Source organism: Astyanax mexicanus, chromosome 17 (assembly GCF_023375975.1).
Source record: "Astyanax mexicanus isolate ESR-SI-001 chromosome 17, AstMex3_surface, whole genome shotgun sequence".
NCBI lineage: Eukaryota > Metazoa > Chordata > Actinopteri > Characiformes > Acestrorhamphidae > Astyanax > Astyanax mexicanus.
This window is the reverse complement of record NC_064424.1, coordinates 24,217,013-24,237,353: the sequence shown is the minus strand read 5'-3', so window position 1 is coordinate 24,237,353 and position 20,341 is coordinate 24,217,013. Positions and strand designations below refer to the sequence as shown.

The following is a 20,341-nucleotide window of genomic DNA, read 5'->3' as shown; positions in this document are numbered from 1 at the left end:
TGTTATTTTGTATTATTCATTTATTTCTTTATTAAAACATTAGTCTCTAAGTTTTGTTATATCTGTCTTATGCTATCATTAAGACGTTTTGAAGCATCTGTGCAATAATACGGTGAAATAATGCAGCATACACTGCTACTCCAGTTCAGATTTATTTTAACATTACTGATTTTCAATAACCTAGACTTTTACTATTTAACAAGGCTTTAGCATAATGTGACTAGTAGCATAGTTTTTGTATTTTTTTGGCTTGTGGATTTTAGTGTGGTGTGGATGTGATTGTACACTTGGTTTCTGTGTAATATCTTGTACAGTGATTTTTGAATTGCATGTGCGCATACTCTCAAAACATTAAGAACAGACAGATGCACAAGAAGGATTTATCTGAGAGAGCGCGCGCAGATTCGTATAAAAGGAGAGTTTCTAATGCGCTGCCACTATGAGCGGGAGGTCGCAGGTTCGAACCCCTGCTCTTGCAGCTTTGCCATCAAGCTGCCGGTGCTCAGAAGGAGCACAATTGGCCCTGCTCCCTCCGGGTGGGTAGATGGCGCTCTCTCCCAATCACGCTTAAAGGTGGCGCCAGGCAGCACGAGGCGTCTGTGAGCGGATGAATCAGAACCTAGCGGCTGTGCTTTCCTCCGAGTGCGCTAGCCGCTCAGGCAATAATCAATCAGCAGCAGCTCGAAAAAAGGGGTGATCGACTTCACACGTGTCGGAGGAGGCGTGTGCTCGTCCGCATCCGCCAAGGATCGCAGGTGCCACCGGTGATGAGGACGCACAAAGGGGTGGGTCAAATGGATAACCAAATTGGGAGAAAATGGGGAAAAATCAGAAATAAAATTATATAAAAAAAAGGAGAGTTAATCTGAGAGAGGGCATGGTAAATTTGTGTGAGCACACCTATATTTTACACGTGAGCAAATCAAATCTGTAAACGCTGCATGAAATAGGCTCTTGCGTTCAAAAACAAAAAGCTCTCGACTATTGACTGTAAAATGGCACCATAGTCAGGTGTTTTATAGTTTTTTAAGCAAGCACCCTATGTGATTAGTCATGTGACTGTATGGCCTTACGTGACTGAGTTGGACAGACACACACACATTGCATCAAATTAATCAAACAAACACTACCGTAACAATGTACCTCAGCCTTTGTCTTCATCCGCAACTAGTATTATTTACAAATTGAAACTGGCCTGCAAGGTCACGCTGTGAAGGTGTGTGAGCAGGTAATTTATGGGAACAGCAATGTTATTTTGTTTTGTATTGTGTTTATTATATGCGTGCTGAGCATGCGAGACACACACAAAGCATCTAGTTAGCTAACATAGGTATGGATGTCTTTTTAAAATCAGTTTAAATAAGTCAGTGGCACACCTGTGTTTTTCTCTGCACCACTCAGCATACATATATTCCTCAGCATAAGACTGTTTGCAGAGTGTAAGATAGCAATGAGCATCGCAATGCGCCTTGAGCATATTATAAAATAGGGCCCATTGACTTTCAGGGGGCACCCATATTGCTTACCTTTGAATCTCATGTTGTTCCCCTTGAAGATTTACTTCACAGGTCTTTATCTTCTCACTCTCCTCTTCCATCATTTCAGGAAGGTAAACATGTACAAGACATCAGTGAAATCAAACATCAGGACTATCAGGATTGGTGACACCCTTCAGCCACATCTAGAGGAACGATAGCAGGAAAAAAATTATGGTTATGTTTATTCAATTTGTATTATATTTTCCACTGTAAATCTACAAATGCAGATGTATGTGGTTCTACAAATAGAATACAATATGCCAATTACACTTTAAATGTTACTTTAAAGTGGCCATGAAGCACTTAAGGTATTTAGTATAATTCACAAGACGTATTTTCACTCTACCATTCTTATAAGTTTAACAGCTGTCAGTGAAACTGAATTAAAATAATAAGCAATAAATATATTTTATTTTAAGTAAGTGTAGCGCCATCTTGTCAGTGCCAAGTGACGTCAGGAGATTGGTTTTCGAATGCCTAACTTACATAAACTATGGGCCTACAGTAGTTCCTCAATGGATAATAAACACCAAACCAAAAATCGTTGCAAAGGGGGCCACTTTTGTATTGCCCCTGGGTGTAGTAATACTGGGTGTAGTAAAATTTTATAGGGTGAAGAATGAGAAAAAGGTTCACTTTCACTTTTATATCTCGCCTCTTAGGCAGACAGCTGTTCTTTAGCGGTGGCTAGCGGCGCTAAAGCGCGAGAATCCTCCGGTTAGCCTTAATGCTAGGGTTAGTAGCGAGCACTTTCTATGTGGAGCAGAGGGTTTTTGAGTCAGTAGCACTAACTAGTCGTTCGCCGGTCAAATAAACTTAAGTCCGAGGCTTTTTTCCTCCGTTTTAATTTTTCCTGGGATGTACAGACCGTCCGACTGGGGGTACTATGAAAGCAGCAGCTGTGAACCGCAAGGAACAAGCCAAATGACTCACCCATCCAGCAGAGCAGCGAGAGGTACTGAAAGTCTAGATAAGCTGACAGTTAACAGATAACAAAGCTAGCGTTAGCTACTTAGCTAGCTAAGTTAGTTAGCTAAATAGCTAACGCTAGCTATGTTAAGATAGTTACCCAACGCTAGCTAACTAGCTACCGCCTACTAACGTTATATAAAGCTACCCAGATAGCAACAGTTCGTTGGCCCAACGTTGGAAAATGTCGATGTCAGACCAACGTTGGTCTGTGGTTGGCAGTATTTTTAGAACTTTGGATAATGGTTGTTAAGGAGCGGAGGTCGGCGTCAAAATGCCAACGTTTTTTCCAACGTCAGCTCCACCTTGGTCTTTAGCTCGTTCCCAAACAGCCCAAGTCTCACACACTAATAGTGGAGCATGGCTGGAACATGGCAATTGTGTGTGTGTATGCGTGCGCGCGCGTTCACGGGAAACAAACAAAAACCCACAGACAGACACATAGGGCACAGAATACAAACACACTCACACACATTTCTATTAGAGCAGCTAACACACACACACACACAGCAGTTTGCCGTGGTCCAGGCGTATGGAACGCCAAAAGGCCGAAAAAACGCCTGGACCAGACGCCTTTTATCGAAAAGAACGGTGTAAAATACGGCGTTCTGTGTGGGTTTTACGCCGTAATATACGGCGTATGATTTCACGACGGCGTTAAAAACGCCGCTAAAAGCACAGAAGACGCCGTTTCCCACTGTGTTTTTCGACCCTTTTGGCGCGTCGTACAGAGCGCCGTCTCAGTGCAATGAGACGGCGTAAAAAGCGGCGTTTTAGTGTCTCTCTTGACGCCGTAATAAGCGGCGTAAAAAGCGGTGTTTAATAATAAGATAATGAGCTCCACCTTCCAGTTTTGAAAGCCAATACATTTAAACTCTGTTCAGCCAATGCTCTTACAGAGAGACTCAGTCTAAAGCTATTCACTGCAGATCCGAGCTCCTGAACCAGAGCTCTTCAGTTTTTAAATACAAATTTACAATATACCTTCTTCAGACATTCCCGCTGGTGCTCATGCCTTTTATTAGTCTAATATTTATGCTGTTCAATGTATTTTAAATAAAATTAATAGTAGTAGGGACGCCCCTTGTGCATGAATTTTATTAATTAATAGTGTGTTTCTTTTTAGGCTACGTTTGGTTAATGGTAGCTAATAGGGTAATTCTGCTATATTACAAGAGTTTCTTGGTTTATTAGCTCTTAAATATTTGGCCAGGTACTGTATCAGTATTTATATTATTTGAAGGATCTAAATAACAGGAGTGTTAGTAATCATAAAATGTAAGGAAACGTAAATGTTTATAAGATATACAGTGATAAACCAAAAAACACTTTAAAAAAAAACACCCCGACAGCTGAATATTCAAGGACACGGAGGTGTTGGTAGAGAGAAGGATGACGGCTAAATTTATACTCCACGAAGAACACTCTCAATCACTGGATAGCTCAACTTACCGATCATTCAATCAATAAACCTTTTTTTCCTCTCGGGAGTACATCATTTCCAGTGTAGCCGAGCATTTACAATTTAAAAGGGACTGACAACATTGAGTAAGAAAATAGAATTAATAAGAATAAATTAAAAAAAAAAAATATATATATATATATATATATATATATATATATATATATATATATATATATATATATATATATATTTAATCAATGCCAGGCTGATTTGCCCCTGTTTGTGCAAAAAAATGATTTTTTAAGACCACCAGAGACAAAATTATGAAAATATGAAAATTGCAAAAAGTACACAACAACAATGTTAAATTCAAAGGATTTACAGTAAGATTTAAAGGCCTTTTTTAGGGCAAATAAATGACAAGACTTGATAAGACATCCGCAAACCGTGAATAGGTGTCTATACACAGGAACGTCGCTATAGCCCCTTTTTAGGGATGTTTTAATTGTTTTTACAGAAGTGTCTCTCTAATATGTTAAAAATATTCAAATCTTAAAGTATACTACAATTAAAGAATTTTAGTAACAAAATCAATCTCCCCACGCAGCGCGAAAGATCTGATCCATTTTGTCTCGGAGCCGAAAAATGCATACACGCACGCAAAATTAAACAGCGCTTTTTTAAGCTAATGATCCAGGCTGTCCAGCATTTAGACTGGAGTGAGTTAGGCTAGCTGTGGTGCTGTTGGTCAGTTTGTGTGTTTATAATAAATACTGTGTATTGTACTGCCTGTATGTGTATCAGCTAATTGATGTTACATAATAATAGAATATGATGAGATAAGTTGACACTCATAATGTGCGTGGGGCTTGCCAATGAGTTTGGATATTGAATAGATTTTCCAAAGTAAAGAGCCAGATTAATAATTTAATGAAGGTTTCTAAGCGACTGAAGTAAATATAATATAATAATAAATATAAATATAATAAATATGTAACTTGTAAGTCTATGTCTGTAAATGACATTACTTGTTTCCTTATGGAAATAGAAAAATTACCGGATCTGCTGAAGCATAAAAACTAATATTAATAATATTATGCTTAAACAACAACAAAACAATAATATTCATAGTAAATTAAGAATAATTTACATCTTATAATAATAATAATAATAATAATAATAATAATAATAATATTATATAATTATAATATATAATTTTATATAATATAATATATATATAATATATTATAATTATACTGTATAATTATAATATTATAATAAGAATAAAAATAAGAAGAATCAGCTTCCTAATATAATTTGTAACTAATTTAATAAATTAATAAATTCATTTATTGAAACCCTGATGTTTTTGCAACAATAGGGTTCTTCATGTGTGATATACTGACAAGGTGATGTGATTTCCTTCTGGATAAAAAAAAAAGTGGGGAGCTGCACAGCGTTTTGCTTTCACCTAAACCTAGAGTTTATTTTTACATTGATACAGCATACATATTAGACTAATATGAGCACCAGCGGGAATGTCTATAGATGGTATATTGTTAATTGTGTCTAAAAAACTGTGTCTGAAGAGCTCAGGAGCTCGGATCTGCAGTGAATTGCTTTAGACTGAGTCTCTCTGTAAGAGCATTGGCTGAACAGAGTTTAAATGTATTGGCTTTCAAAACTGGAAGGTGGAGCTCATTATCTTATTATTAAACGCCGCTTTTTACGGCGTCAAGAGAGACACTAAAACGCCGCTTTTTACGCCGTCTTATTGCACTGAGACGGCGCTCTGTACGGCGCGCCAAAAGGGTCGAAAAACGCCGGGGGAAACGGCGTTTTCTGTGCTTTTAGCGGCGTTTTTAACGCCGTCGTGAAATCATACGGCGTATATTACGGCATCTTGAAAACATACGGCGTATATTGCGGCGTAAAACCCACACAGAACGCCATATTTTACGCCGTTCTTTTCTATAAAAGGCGTCTGGTCCAGGCGTTTTTTGGGCCTTTTGGCGTTCCATATTATGTAAGCGCCTGGCGCCGCCACACGCTCTTAAACGCCTGGCGTTTGTTCCAAGGCGTAAAAGTAAGCCCTGAACGGCGTTTTGGACGGCGTTTTTTAAGTATACGCACGCTTTAAGTGCCGTCAGACCCAGGCGAATTCTGACCCATATGGCTTTCCATAACAGACCAACGTGGGGCTGATGTTGGAAGAACGTTGGCATTAAGGCCGATCTCGTTTGTGTGTGTGTGTGTGTTTGTGTGTGTCTGTACACAAAGCACTTCAGCTGTCAGGTGAAGTTTAAGCCTTTAAAACATACTCGTTTGCATATGTTAATGCACGCACTATACATGAAAGAAATGCTGAGGTTCTGAAGCGCGTGGTCATTTCGCTCTAGAAAAACGACTGTTAATTTAGGCTCGCATGTTTATATTTAAATAAGTTGAAGCTGAATTCGCCTAAACGCAGTCGAATAAACTCAAACGCAGCCGGGTAAGATTAAATATTATATATTTATATAAATATATATATATAAATATATATATATATATTTCTGCACTTACGTCTATCCCTCCTCACACATGTAACAATATATATATATATATATATATATATATATATATATATATATATATATATATATATATATATATATATATATATATATTATATATATGTATAAAAGCCAAGTAATACTTACATCAAGTTAACATATGTAACATTCCTTCTACATTATCTCATCTGTTTATTTATTTATTTTTTTATTAAATTAAGAGAAATTTTGTAAAAGGAATGCAAAATATTTTAACTTGATGTAATTATTACTTGGCTTTTAAACTACTTTTAAACTTTATTAAAAATGCACTCACTAGCAATGAATATGTATAATTTTTTATTTAAATAATTTATCTAGATTCTGTGTTCTTTTTCTCTTTCAGTGACTGTTATGTATCACGTTTTTTTTTTCTCTTCAAATTACATTCAATAAATTATTTTAGCAATCATTTATGGTTGGTTATTTCACGTTCTTGATAAAGGGTTTTTAATACATAACATTCTTTTTACATTTAGTTATACAAATTTGTGGGCTAATTAATTTCACTATATAAAAGGTTTACAAAGCCCTTGTCTTGCTAATGGTAACTGATCAGAAGCCATCATTAGGCCAACATAGGCCAAACATCAAACATTGTTTGACACCCAACGTCAGGCCAACATAGGCCCAACGTCTAACATTGATTGACACCCAACATCAGGCCAATGCAGTCCAAACATCAAATATTGGTTGACACCCAACATCAGGCCAACGTAGTCCAAAGTTAGTGTTACGACCAGTGATGGTATAGTTACTTTGAAAAAGTAATCCGATTACTGATTACTGATTACTCCTTTAAAAAGTAACTTAGTTACTTTATGGATTACTTGATTTTAAAAGTAACTAAGTTACTTTACAAGTTACTTTATTAGTTGCATAGCTCATAGCCTTTTAGCTAGTCGGCAGAGTAGTATTAGAAGCTGCTGACAATCCAGAGCCGGGACCAGGCCGCAGACAGAGAGGCTTAACCGACCGTCTGCGAGCTGCAAAGAGACATTACCTAGATACCAATGTATTCAGACTGTGTCTGTCCCCCGAGTCAAACAAAAACATCAAAAAACTAAAACAGTAAATCTAAATAACTTAACTTATATTAAACAATCATATCCAGACTGTAGTACTAACATTTCAAGCCTAAAGATTGGTTTACTTAATATTAGATCTCTAAATTCAAAAGCAGTTCTAGTGAATGAAATGATAACTGATCAGAAATTCGATGTTCTGTGTCTGACAGAAACCTGGATTAGACCAAATGAATATGTAGCATTAAATGAAGCCACCCCTGCAGGCTATAATTATATACACAATCCGAGATTGTCCGGTAGAGGAGGTGGGGTCTGCATATTTTTCCAAAGTACCTTAGTTAGCAATCAGAAACACTATGAAAATTTTACTTCTTTTGAGCTTCTTTACACCAGTATAATTAATCCAGTTACAAAAAAGAATGCATTTTCTTTAATTAACATCTACAGACCACCAGGGCCCTATTTAGAATTTTTAAAAGAATTTAGTGATTTTGTCACAGACTTAGCAGTGAGTAATGATAAAGTGATTATAGTTGGAGACTTCAACATTCATTTCGAAAAATTGGATGATCCATTAAAAAAGGCATTCACATCGATTTTAGACTCAGTTGGTATTATTCAAAATATAACAGGACCTACTCATTACTGTAATCATACTCTGGATTTAGTTTTGACCCTGGGTGTGAGCATAGATAACCCGAATATTCGTTCTCAAACCTCCGCAATTTCAGATCATTACCTTATTTCATTTAAATTACATCTCAGTCATAATATATGTACATCCCCTAGCTACTCTGTAAAACGTTCAATTACGCCTTTTACAGCCCAACAATTTACAGATAAGCTTCCAGACTTATCAACCCTAATGTATTCTCCTATAGACCCAGTAGAACTAGACAAACTAACCGAAGGTTTAGAAAATACCTTTCGTTCTACCTTAGATGTTGTAGCACCCCTTAAACACAAAATAGAGAGACAGAAAAAGCTCGCACCGTGGTACAATGATCAAACTCGTACCTTAAAGCAGTTAGTACGAAATTTAGAGCGTAAATATCGATCAACTAAACTGGAAGTGTTTCACTCTGCGTGGAAAGACAGTCTTGTTAAATATAGAAAAGAACTAAATAAAGCCCGCTCAGCGTATCTGGCCTCACAGATCGAGATAAATAAAAATAATCCTAGAGTTCTCTTTAGTGTTATTTCCAAATTGACTAAAAACCAGGCAGGTACTGAACCTCAGATTCCAGCCATTCACACCAGCAACGATTTTATGGACTTCTTCAATAGTAAAATTGAAAACATTCGGGATAAAATTAAACAGATAAATATTACATCCTCTCTGTCATCTGGTCTGGCTGATCTAGAACAAAACCCTGTTACTGAAGGTAGGTTGGAAGTCTTTAACCCACTTCCACAGCTAGAACTAGAGAAAATTCCTCTTCAAACAGCACAACCTGCACACTTGATGCTGTTCCCACAAAATTACTAAAACAGGTACTGCCAGATATAATTAAACCTCTGTTAATGATAGTAAACTCATCACTCACCCTAGGCCATGTACCCAAAGCCTTTAAAACAGCTGTAATTCTCTGATCAAGAAACCAAATCTTGATCCTAGTGTACTGTCTAACTATAGACCTATTTCAAACTTACCCTTTATTTCTAAGATTTTAGAAAAAGCTGTAGCCCAACAACTTTGCTCTTACCTGCAAAGAAACCAGATCTATGAAAAATTTCAATCTGGATTTAGGCCTTATCATAGCACTGAGACAGCTTTAGTTAGAATAACAAACGATCTACTTATAGCCGCCGACCAAGGCTGTGTTTCCCTACTCGTACTTCTCGATCTGAGCGCAGCCTTTGATACAATAGATCATACTATCCTTTTAGAAAGACTAGAGAACATGGTTGGTGTAACTGGAACTGCATTATCATGGTTTAAATCGTACTTAACCGATCGCTATCAGTTTGTGAGGTTAAATGATATGTCTTCCAGTTATACCAAGGTAAGATATGGAATTCCACAAGGCTCTATATTAGGACCGTTATTATTTACATTATATATGCTCCCACTGGGCAAAGTTATTAGAAAACATAATGTGAATTTTCATTGTTATGCGGATGACACGCAGCTCTTCATATCAGCCAAACCTGATGACAGAGTGAGATTAAAGAAAATCGAGGATTGTGTAGAAGATGTAAAATCATGGATGTCGCACAACTTCCTCCTATTAAATAGTGATAAAACAGAAGTTCTCCTATTAGGCCCCAAAGCTGCTAGAAATAAATTATCAGACTTAATGCTAAATCTGGCTGACTTCTCAGCCACCCCTGGTTCAGCAGCTAAAAACCTTGGAGTTATCATAGATTCAGATCTAGCATTCGATAAACACATATCTAATGTTACTAGAACAGCTTTTCTACACCTCCGTAATATTGCCAAGCTAAGAAATGCCCTATCACTGCATGACGCAGAAAAATTAGTACATGCCTTTATTACCTCAAGGCTAGATTATTGTAATGCGCTACTGTCTGGATGTTCCGGCAGTAACTTAAATAAACTTCAGCTAGTTCAAAATGCTGCAGCCAGGGTCCTTACTAAAACGAGAAAATTTGACCATATTAGTCCAGTACTATCAGCACTGCACTGGCTTCCAGTCAAATTCCGCATAGACTATAAAATTCTCCTGTTAACGTATAAGGCCCTACACGGGCTCGCTCCTGAGTATTTACAAGACCTCATCTCCTGTTATGAACCACCGCGATTACTTAGATCTCAGGGTGCTGGTTTATTAGTAGTTACTAAAATTCAGAGGAGCTCTGCAGGAGGAAGAGCTTTCTCTTATAAAGCGCCTCAACTCTGGAATAATCTCCCCGAATATGTTCGGGACTCAGACACAGTCTCAATCTTTAAGTCTAGACTGAAAACTTACTTGTTTAGTTTAGCTTTTAGTAATGAATGTTTTTCCCTTTAGATAAGGCTGCAGATTCAGGGGTTCATGGACAGAGGGAATTGTGGTAAACTGAGATGCTGGTGCTGTTGTTCTCCCACTGCACACGGTCACTCAGGTTTGTGGACGGTGGAGTGGGTGGATGCCAGTGTTTCAGGGAGCCTCCATGTCTATGTTACCTTCTGGCTCTCTGCCTTTAGTTAGGCTGTTTTATTCAGTTCTGCCGGAGTCATTTGCCACACTCTGATAATGTTTTAATATTCTCAGTTTTGCATAAATCCAGTCAAAACTAATTCCATCTCTCTGCCTTCCTCTGAGTTACTGACTGCCCACCTGTCTGACCCGATACCGATGTTGGACCCTCAGGCTCTCGCGTCTCCTGTCCGGCCAGACTGATGGAAGTTTCTGAAGTCAGCTCTTCTCCACCACCACCACAGATCAGCTGCTCATCGTCCATCTTATTCTCCACTACTGATTACATCCAAGCCATTAGTGGCGCTATTACACTCCTGAATACATAAAACCTATATGGATGTATAAAAGACTTTTTAAATTTTAATTTAAAAGCCATTTGACCAGTGGTAGGATGGTCCCCCCTTTAATGTGAGTCTTGGTCCTCCCAAGGTTTCTTCCTCCTCCTGCAGCTCTGAGGGAGTTTTTCCTTGCCTCCGCGCTCACTGGGGGTTCTGTATTATGTATATTCTATGTTTAATGTTTTGCCTGATTCTTTGTCCTGTAATCATGTTTCTGTAAAGCTGCTTTGTGCCAACACCTGTACAACACGCTATACAAATAAATTTGATTTGATTTGATTAGTTACTTTCAGCAGCTGCAGACACCACCTCCCGCCGCCTTAACATAAACATTATAACCAGTTTTGCCAATACTCCCTTTATTGGAAAATGCATTTTTAACAGCAACAATTTATCTCTATTAAGTTTAACTATTTCCTAAAAAAATAAGTTTTTTTTTTTATAAAAATTAAAAAATTAACTTAACATAAATATTTTTTTTTATAAAAAATAAAATATGGTCTTTCTTGATTTTACTAAACATAAATACTTGTTTTTATAAAAAATATATAAAATAAAGAAAGTCTTTCTTGACCTGACATATTTAACACTGTAAAACTGAACAGTGAACTTGTTGTTCTCTGCAGGGCAGCAAGGAGTGGTTTTATAAAACAGAACCGTGTATATGGTCTAGACCAGGGATCACATATTTGCAGACTGCGGTCCGGGTCCGGACCCAGACGTTGTCCAATACGGACCCATACCGGACCCAACTACTGAGAAGGATTTAATTCTGACAGTGTTCATTTAAAGCACCGGAACTTTTCTTGTGTTTACGGTATGTGCGCTCTGTGCCACAGTGAACTTCCAATCATGTGTGGTGTAAAATCTTTAAATGCTCTCCTCTGCCAATCAAATTTGTGGCAGACCGCTTCCCTGGCTAGTGAATTGGGACGCGGCCGCAAAAAAAACGCCTTTATAAAGAGATACTGGCGAAACCCGAGAACTGGCGAAAAACGAAAACGGGCGGAAACTAAAGACACGCCGAGCGCGAGAGAGAGAGACAGGGGAGAAAGCGAGACGCATGTGATTGGGGAAGAGCGGAGGGGGAATGGGTAAGGGAGCGGTGTGTGTGTGTGTGTGTGTGTGTGTGGAGGAGAAGAGGTGGAGAGAGAGAGAGAGAGTAACGCACAGTGACTGAAATAAGTAACTTTAATCTGATTACTGGATTGGAAATAGTAACGCGTTAGATTACTCGTTACTGAAAAAAAAGGGTCAGATTAGAGTAACGCGTTACTAAGTAACGCGTTACTGACATCACTGGTTACGACCCTCTCCACTTGTACGGGAACCGCTGGCTTTTAGTTTGTACAAATCTGAGTTTGTACTGTTAACGTTAATCTGTCTCGTCTCCTTACCGGCTTGAACGCATAAGCTCTTTTCCTTAACCGTGACCACTAGCTATGTACCTGGGCTCTTCAACCAACCAACCTTGTGACGTCACCAGTGCTGCACGAGCAAAATGGCGGCGCACTAGTGCAAACGTAGTAGTAGTAAGAGTAGTAAATACATTATAATTTAGTGTGTAAACATTTTATATAAAAAATTCCCCCCAAATCAAATCCATCATATTTAGTCCCTTAAAAAACTTGTACAAACTGAAATGTTTCATGTCCACTTGAACATGTTACTGGAACAACTATGCATTAAATTAGGTTTGATGTATAACCTAGCACAATGTTATGCGTATGGAAAATAAATTAATACTTGTGTTATGCATGTTATGAGTTTTAAAATACCTGTTTTATTCAATATGAAATAACTTTATTTATGTAATGTCCTGTAATTGTCCATTCTTACCTTTTCTTCTGTGAGCTCCAAAAGACTCTGTGTTTCAGGTGGACTACATCATGTCATCATGGCTTTTCTATGTGAAATAAATGAGATAAATTCTATGTGAGATTGTTTATGTGTGTGTCCTTGTGAGAAGGTCATAACACGCAGATGCTCAGTACCAACATAGTTTCATTTTCTTCTCTACATCCTGCCTCCCTCCCCCCAGCTTAATGTTTCACCCAGTTTCCCTCACAGACACAGCTAACAGGAAACGTTATAAGAACGCCTAACAACGTTTTGAAGAGTAGCCTGTAATTTTACAGAACTCGTGTGACAAAATAATGGTTTACCTCATGTTATTAGAATGCTTCTCACATAACTTTACCAGCTAACGTTAAGGAAACATTTAAAAGTAACTTCATATTAAAACATTGACACAACTGAGGTTGCAGTAGTGTTACTGGTGTGGTTAAAAAAAAGATTAAAGAAAGCGTTACTACTAACGTTCTCCTAACCAAAAATTGTTAGATGGAAAGGAATTTTCTTTTATTAGATCATTTCTTTTAGCAGATAAAATAAAGACTTATAATGATCATAGAGAATATTGTTGCTATACCAGGAATACCTAACTCTCAGTGAACTGTCATTAAAATCTACAAAGAAAATGAAAAAAAATATATATGAAAGTGAGGGTAAGAACCCATAAATACGTATAAAGTTATTCTGACACTGAGGATCACAAATAAACCCAATAGACCCAATTTAGATCAGTTTTAGAAAGGTCACTCTTTATATTAGCACTCTGAATTATTTAATGTGCTGTGAATGTACATTACTGTGCAAAAGTTTCTTATTTATATACTTTGACACATTAAAATTAAATGTACTGATTTTAACAAGACAATCATACAATTGCTATTCAGGGCTCAGGTTTCCCAACCTGATCTACATGTTTAATACTGTATTATCTCCATAAACAGAAAAAAACTAAAGTTTGTTGGATTTACTGGAATATAAAACATGCTCTAAAATTTATTTGAACATCAATTTGAAAACTCTTACTTCATATGGGTTACCAGTATAATTGACTGAGAAGCAGCCTCATAATTAAATATAATTCATTATACATCAGAGATTTACTTGATACTTGATATGCAAAATGCTCCTTGAGGTTCTACTTCTAGGTGTGGGAAGAGTCACAGGCTCAAAATTATTTTTTTTTAGTTGGCATAAGTATGAGTGTATTGCATTTACTGTTGACAGTCACAGTTAAACTGTGTGCTTGCACTTCAGAAAAAAACATTTCTTGACAGGATGTCACATATGCTTATGGCAGCCTTGGCACATTTTCTATATAACGCTTGCACTGAATTGCTTTCACTTTGTCTACCTGGCCACATGTTGCAGACAGGAAACAGATTAGCGTGCATCAAAGGCTCTTTCTTGATGTTTTAAGTTTTAGTGCATCAACTAAAGCCTTTATAGCACATGTAAATGCTTTAGTGAACAGTAAAGTATTTATAATACTTACAGTATCTTTGTTGTCAGAGGTGTAAAGTACTCTATACCTCCCACTAATCAAAACCTCTGCTTTTTTGCCCTGAAAGCAAATGTATATTCTACAGGACTTTTTTCTGTCTGAGTCTTAGGTGTGTAAATGGGGAATATAATGTAAAGACAGTCAAGCTAAAATATCTTCTCTGTTAAATGCTCTCCCATTTGCAATGTGTGGGTTTGTTTGGTGAGTGTTTGTAGTAACATGTGTTGATGTGATCTCTGAAGCGATGCCTCAGAACCTGTGGTGAGCAAAATGGGGAAACTGTGCCGGATGAAGCCCCAGATCGAGGCTTGTATCCTTACTATAAAAATCATGACAAACAAGGCCTCGGATTCTGTGGAACACATTAAGATTTAATTTTGACTGTCGCTACAACATAAAGAGGGTCGAGCCACGTAGCACTTATATACTGGAGCGAACAAAAACATCAATATCCTTATTTATATCAGCGAGCACTGATTTTTATGCACCCCAGCCTCCTCAGTGCCATGTGAAAGGGTATTCTTCAAGGCTGGAGAGACTGTATCAAAGAAAAGGAATCACCTCAACCCAAACACAGTTTCTATATTTTTAAATAAGAATTAATGTGCGTCCGTTTCACCATACTGCTCTGTTGCAGTTTACTGTCCTTCATTCTCAGTTTTATGAGCACTCTTGAATTCAGTGTCAGTGGACATCATTGATTTATTTATTTTGAGTGTTCTCAATCACATCACTCATAGTAATAATAATAATAATAATAATATTGCAAACACACGCTTTTAAATTCATTAAGACAAAGTGGCAAACAGTTTATTTCATACATAGACATTCCAGGATACTCTAAATCAGCATAAAGTCACTAGTTTGAATAATTCAACGAGGCTTCGGGTAATGAACCTTTCGGCGAACCTTTGGGCTGGAAAGTCCCATGAAACCTCGTTTTGTCATCACTACTAATAGGTTCCATTATCAAAAACATGTTATATCTTAGCCTCAATAGTATTTACCTACTCTGCATATCAACACACCACTCATTACAGGTTACTTAATTTCGAATTTATTAAATTATTACTTGGAAGCTAAAAAATAAAACACTTACTTGCATCAGCCCGGGGAAACTCAAAAAGAGAGGAAACTATAACATTCAGCCCAGATATAAGAGTTTCCCGCCTTACGACTGGAACATACCATTCATGGAGCTGGGCAGGGGGGTATAATAGTGTTGTATTTTGTCTTTCTGCCCATAGTAGAAGCAATATGCTTTAGTGAGAAAATCATTGTCAATCATTTAGTTGGATTAAATAGAAGAAGGCCAACCAATTACTAATTTAATAAACAGTTTTATTGCCTGATGCTTAATAATCACATTGTAAACAAAAACAACTTACCTGGACCACAGTTGCTCCTTTTTAACGCTTTAACTCTTCCCCCTTTACCCCTCATTTTGTTAAACATAACAAATCAAGCATAATTACTCTAACAATTAATACTGTTGTGTGTACATGTCACTGATTAAATATGCGCTACACCGCGCTGAACTTAGTTTAGAATCAGCTTCTTAACACTGGTAATGCCGCGGCTTTCCGCTCACTCATTCCCGCAGCTTCACAGCGCTGCTTTAAACAGTGCACAGACTTCAATATCGGAGGCGCTCAGCGTCTCTGGGGGTCTATGGAGCAGTGGGCTGGACTCGGCCGGCCCGGACGCTCAGCTTCTGCCTGATGATTGGATGATCTGTCTGAGGCGGAGTCCCTTTTTGATTGACAGCGAAATGAGCGAATCAGCGATCTTTTAGTGTAAAAATCGTGTTGGGAGTTGAACCTGAGACTTTCCTAATCCTTATAGCGCCATTTTCTTTGATAAAAACGACCAATATTGTGTTATCATTAAAAAATAATTTAAATAATTTAAATTAATAAAGGGATTATTCAAGGAAATTAAAACTGTCCAAAAAGGAACTAAATTTACCTGCATTTTTCCTTTACCAAAGATTTTGCATATTTTTTTTTTTTACTGATCATTTTATGTTTATTCATGTCATAGCGTCTTTTTTTTATGTAATTGTTCAATGTAAAGAATGAGTACCTTTTTGTTGTGTAGTGAAAACTTGAAAATAATGCCTTTTGTTTACAAAAAAAAAAAAACATCTCAGGGAGAGTAGAATTTTTGTATAAATAAAACTACATATGTTAAGATATAGGCCTAAATTGAGCTTCCCCTCCTTGAAAGACCAGCATCCGCCACTGATATATATATATATATATATATATATAGAGAGAGAGAGAGAGAGAGAGCATTTTTCTTACCGTTCTTCTGCTGATCTGTTTAACCTCGTTGTAAAATAATAGAACGTTTTTTTTTCCGTGAGTCTCTGAGAGAAAAGTATAACGGTTACTGCGCAGTAGTTCTGCTCCGGATTTTACTTTCGCTTTCTCCCCGCCTGAGTTCCTTCTAGAAGATGCTCCTCCTCTGTAGCTTTCCTCGTGTTTGTTCTCATAAATCTCATAAGAACTGGTGATTTATGAGAACTTAGAACCAGAATTTTACTGAATTACACTACTGCATGTCCCGCGCAAGCCTACATTTCTTTTTTTACCATTTCAGCAGAGACGTCCTTACTACCACTTATTTATTTTACATAATTAATAACCCAGTTCATAAAATCGGTCGTTTTGTCAGATTCTTGTTTTATTTTCACTATTTTCTCAAAAGCTCTGGAAGTTTACTGCTCACCACTGAACCGCTAACCAGACTTAAAGTTGGACATGAAGTGTTTACATGTCAATAAAAACTGAAGGCTAAACAATATCTTTTTTTTTTTTTGAAAATCCACAATACAATCACTGATGCTTTTAATGTTCATCTTTTCCACATAAAATTAGTTCACAATTGTTCTTAATGAACAGACACTTCTCGTCCTGTCAGTGGGTTTAAAGTTATGGCTGAATGGTTGTGGCTGTTTGTCAAAATATTTTCTTGGCTGATTGGCGTACTGTTGAGTCCCTCACAGTTAACTGTTCATGATGATGAGAATAAGTTGCTAATGTTTAACAACAGGAGGAGTGTATTTCCTGACGTTTTTTTTTCTTTTATATGCTTAATGTATTTAACTTCTGCTATCATATATTAATTTTTGACATGTCAGTGTACAGTAAGATACATTTCCACACATGTAAATAATGTGAAACACACCATTTAAATGTGTTTAGCTTTCCCACAACAATAAAATAAATCGTTGACAGGCACACCTTCTCCAGTTTCTCACCTCAGCTACACAAACATGCTGTACAAAGTTCAGTATTCCCCATGGAGACTTTATGTAGATTCTAAACCAGTATTGCTGTTGAATGGTCAACCTCTGCTTTTTTTTTTTGCTTTCTGTCTGCAAGTTCAGTGTCATTTTCAAAGACTTTTGTGTGTTCAGACCAAGAAATTTAAACATGTTAAGCTATTCAGACTATATAAAGAGTTGAACAAATCTCAATTTATTAAAGTCGCATTAATTATCTTCCTTCTGCTTCTTTAAACAGCAAACAGTAGCCTCCAATTTTTTATTAATATTTATTAAAAACAGTGTTGAGCTTGAACCCTGAACCCTACGCTTTTTGGTAGTTTTTTTTTTTTCACTTTTCACACACATTATTATAATAAAGATAAATTCTAAATTATTTTAGCTACTACTAATTATTCAGTTACTGATATAAAGGGACTATATAGGCAACTTCTGTTATTTAGGAAAGATTAACTGAAGTGGTAGGCCTTTAGAATTTCAAAAAATAAGGGTTGTGGCTGTCTGCTGTGGCTTCTCAAACAGAGTGAGGAAACTAGCAGAGTAAAACTTGAACCAAGGATACACTTAATAGCTTTAATGAAGATTATATTGACATCTCTTTTTAAAAAAAAAAACTAAAATTGACAAAACGAACAATAACAAGACATACATTAATTTTTATTTTAATTATTTTATTTCAGCAATCCTCTTGTTATGTTCTACTGTAAGAAACAGCAATAATGTTCTTGGGTCAGTTAATGTAAATATATTTAACACATAGTGTAATCAATATTTTTACTCCAGATCACTACACATCATGGTTTTTAATTTTATAGATAATTTACAGTTCACAAACATGGCATCAGCTGAGGTCAAAGATTTATGTTTTTAGTGTTTGAAGCCTCTATTGTTAGTACTGCACTAAATTCACAAAACAATACAGTAAGTGTGAAATATAAATACAATATATACTAATATATGTAACAAACACATAAAATAAGTATTTTTATCTATCTGGTGTTTTACAGTATTTTAGTTGAGCAGGAAAGGTTTAACACAACAAAAAGTATTACAAATATGGGTCAGTTTGACCTGCAGTATAACATGAGGGTTAGTTAAGATACAAATGAACGTTTATTGGGTTTGGAGTGAATGTTTACTGATATTATATGGAATGGTGTAAAGAGAAACACATTTTATGTGTTTCTCCACCATAAACAGAATTCTAAAAAGATATTTTAGACACATTTGACATAATAGTTTTCAGTAAAAGAGCTTTTAGAGCTTCAGACATTCTGTCTACCACTACTATACCCAAGTATGTTTCTTTAGAATGGAGTTTCACAACAAACACTCTCTAAATGACTCTGTTCACATTTTAACAGTTTTATTAAGCAAAGGATTAGTGTTTCACTTTTAATAACTAGATACTCGTCTCTACTGGGGGAGGAAGGGCAGTGTTGCCTGCAGCCTTTCATTTAGAGACACACCCTCGACTCATAAGGAGACCCAATTTCTCAACAGCATACCTTACACCCTATCAACACTACAGACAGCCCTGACTCCAGTTACTCACCCTTATCTATCCTCAGTACCACGAAACAGGATACAGTAACTGTTTAAAACAGTTACAGCACTAATTACGGACTTGCTTTTTGGTAAATTGTGCCTGGTTTATTATTTTTTTTAATACCACAGTTCTCCCTTAACTGTGCATGATGTTCAGCAGCTTGCTTAGGGCTCTCCTCTCCGCCAGTGGTGTTAAGGACTCCAGCTCTAATCCCAGCACAGATCCTCACCAGCCTGTCCAGTCGTCCAGCGTCCCTCTTGCTGATGCTGCCTCCCCAACACACTACAGCGTAAAAGAGGACGCTGGCTACCACAGACTGGTAGAACATCAGCAGGAGTTTCTGGCAGATGTTGAAAGACCTGAGCCTTCTGAGGAAGTACAGTCTGCTCTGTGCCTTCCTGTAGAGGGAGTCAGTGTTCACTGACCAGTCCAGCCTATCGTCCAGGTGCACACCAAGGTATCTGTAGGACTTGACCACTTCCACATCGACCCCCTCGATGGAGATTGGCTGCTGAGCAGTGGGCCTGGACCTCCTGAAGTCTATGCACATCTCCTTGGTTTTGGAGATGTTCAGCTGTAGATGGTTGGTTTTGCACCACACCACAAAATCCTCAACCAGGGTCCTGTATTCCCTCTCATCACCATTATGTACATATCCCACGATTGCAGTGTCGTCAGAGAACTTCTGCATGTGGCATGACTCCGAGTGGTATTTGACGTCTGATGTGTACAGTGTGAACAGGACTGGAGAGAGAACAGTCCCCTGTGGTGCTCCTGTGCTGCTGATCACTGTATCAGAGGAGCAGTCCCTGATCCTGACATGTTGTGGTCTCCCAGTAAGGTAGTCAGTGATCCAGGTGACCAGGTGCATGTCCACCTCCATCTTCATCAGCTTGTCTCTCAGCAGTAGGGGCTGGATGGTGTTGAAGGCACTGGAGAAGTCGAAGAACATGACCCTCACAGCACCTCCCCCCTTGTCCATATGAGAGTGAGCTCTGTGCAGAAGATAGAGGATGGCATCTTCCACTCCCACCTTTTCCCGGTACGCAAACTGCAGTGGGTCCTCAGCATGGTAGACCTGAGGTCTGAGGTGGTCCAGCAGCAGTCGCTCCATGGTCTTCATCACG

General features: G+C 37.5%; 1 protein-coding gene and 1 long non-coding RNA gene across 2 annotated transcripts in view; both read right to left on the bottom strand.

Moving 5' to 3' along the window:
* The window catches only part of LOC107197484 (uncharacterized), a 185,837-nt gene that overhangs the window by 100,419 nt on the left and 65,077 nt on the right, over nucleotides 1-20,341 (bottom strand). The gene's annotated exons all lie outside the window — the stretch shown is intronic.
* LOC125782382 (uncharacterized) lies at nucleotides 1,533-16,804 on the bottom strand. The gene is made up of 3 exons (XR_007425030.1): nucleotides 16,680-16,804; nucleotides 12,858-12,924; nucleotides 1,533-1,681 (listed from the first exon to the last, which is right to left on the bottom strand). It is a non-coding gene; the product is annotated as an uncharacterized LOC125782382 (long non-coding RNA).